Source organism: Hipposideros armiger, unplaced genomic scaffold (genome assembly GCF_001890085.2).
Source record: "Hipposideros armiger isolate ML-2016 unplaced genomic scaffold, ASM189008v1 scaffold_7, whole genome shotgun sequence".
NCBI lineage: Eukaryota > Metazoa > Chordata > Mammalia > Chiroptera > Hipposideridae > Hipposideros > Hipposideros armiger.
Genome location: NW_017731357.1, coordinates 798,886 through 801,040, shown reverse-complemented (window position 1 = coordinate 801,040; position 2,155 = coordinate 798,886). Strand labels below are relative to the sequence as shown.

At 34.3% G+C, this 2,155-nt stretch overlaps 1 long non-coding RNA gene across 1 annotated transcript in view; it reads right to left on the bottom strand.

The window, feature by feature from the left end:
* Window positions 1-873: 873 nt before the first annotated feature.
* LOC109386173 (uncharacterized) overlaps window positions 874-2,155 on the bottom strand; it is a 10,069-nt gene continuing 8,787 nt past the window's right edge. Inside the window, exons 3-4 of the long non-coding RNA XR_002124740.1 lie at window positions 1,866-1,949; window positions 874-896 (exon numbers count right to left, since the gene is read on the bottom strand). This is a non-coding gene — a long non-coding RNA (uncharacterized LOC109386173). The remainder of the gene's footprint in view (window positions 897-1,865; window positions 1,950-2,155) is intronic.

The following is a 2,155-nucleotide window of genomic DNA, read 5'->3' as shown; positions in this document are numbered from 1 at the left end:
TAGAGTATCACTGTGAACTCATGGCTTTTTATTTATTTAATATATTACAATAAGTAGCACCCATTATTCTTTTTGGTGTTCAAATGATCTCAAATGTAGCTAATGAGGACCCTTCATGAGGCCTCCTATGTCCTTTAGACATGTCCCATTAATCTTTCAGTGTGCCCTTGCTTTCTAGCACAATAAGATAATCCATGCTCATCACGTATTCTTCCAGCCCCAGACCCGGAACCAGACATTTCTCTAAAAATCTCTGGTTCCCTTTCAGTGGGAATGGTGGTAAGAGATCAAGATCTGGGCACTAGGGGTACAATGTTTTTCTTTTAATATCATTTTCTAAATGTCTTTTTGCTGTTACACAGAAATACAATTTATTTTTGTACAGACATTTCACTGTGGTCATATTAGGATTACAATCAAGAGCTCCTGAATCTCAGTCTATATCAGTTAGAAATGTTTTCACCTGCAAATAACAGGAAGCTGGCTCATAACTGCCTAGGAAAACAAGACGTTTAATTAGTTCATCTAATAAGGAGTCTGGTGATAGCCAGTCTGTGACTGATGCAATGGCTGAATGATCCTGTCAGGAACCCAGGTTGTTACTATTTAACCACTACTTAGTTTATTCTCATGCTTCTTGCCTCCTTCTTAGAGATGACTGGCTAACTCCCAGATATTATCTACATTCCAAGCAAGAGTAAGGGAGAATAAAGAGGTTAATGATTTAAAAAGAAGGAAAAAAACCTCCTTTCCATGCTTTGCTTATTTCATTTGAGAAAGATGGCCTTGCCATATAATTCTACTTGCTCATTATTGGGCAGAACTGTCACAAGACCAATTCTTGATATAAGGTAGGTTGGAAAATTGAGTAATTTTATTTTTTTTAATTCCAATAACTGTAAAAGAAAAGAAAGTTAGAAGGAGTCAAAAACAGATGTTGAAAGTACCCTCTTGTGGTATCTGCATAAAGCCAACATTCTCCCACTAGAAACGTCTGTTAGGTAAAGCTCTGAGAAAGTGTGACAAAGACTGATCCATGTAACGATGGATCCCTTTGAGTAAAAAGGCCTGTAGTACTTATACTTAGTATTTACATCTAACGACTGAAGATATGCTATAAAATGTGATCCGTGTTCACTGGAGAAGAATTTTTTAGTTGTCTCAATGTAATTAATGAGATATAATGTTAACTTCATACAAGAAAAAATTCTAGCAAAAGCTGAATAATTTGTTTTCGATCAACTCTCCCATGGAAAACAACTAGAAAATCTGAGGAAAATATGAAAACATCTGTTTGAAGACATTACAGAATCATTAAGGCATTAAGAATTTGCAGAGCTATGATCCAGAAGTAGAAGGAAACCAAGAGAGGCTAACTTTCCTCTCAAAGTGATCACCATTCCGTACATTCTACAAGTAAGAGCTGTGACTCAGAGATTTCAGCAGTCTTACGTGGTCATAGAAAGTTCAGGGCATGCCAATGCAGTCAGGCCTTTATAAGTCCCTCAAGGTTTTAATTGGAGTAAGTGTGAACTGAAATAGAGCATTCCCAGGAATGAAACTCAGACTTAAATTAGCTCTATATCTGATTGGATTAAGGTGAGCAGTCACAAATAAATTAATATCAGGAATGAAAAAGGGAATATCACCATAGACCTCACAGACACTAAAAGCTCATTACAAGAGATTATGAAAAACTTTTACTAAAAATATGAAACTGAGATGCACTGAACTAAATTCCAAGGAAAAATGGTAATAAACTGACACATAAGTAGAAAATCTAAATTGTCCTGCATCTATTATAAACATTTAATCCATAATTTTAAATTTTTCCATAAAGAAAACTCAAGATTCACTTGACTTACCTGATGAGTTTTAACAGAAGAAACCAAAAGAAGGGAACCTTTTACATCTTGTTTTATGGGGTCAACATTACTTTGATCCAAAAGCTGACAAAAACATTACAAGAAAGGAACATTCAGTTCAATCTTTTTCATAACATTCTAAATGAAATATTAGTACATTGAATCCATAAACATATGAAAAAATAATAGGTCATTACTAAACTGGGTTTAAACTGGAAATGTAATATTTGTAAACATATGAATACAACATGTTACATTGATAGAATAAAAGAGAAAACTCACATCTCAAT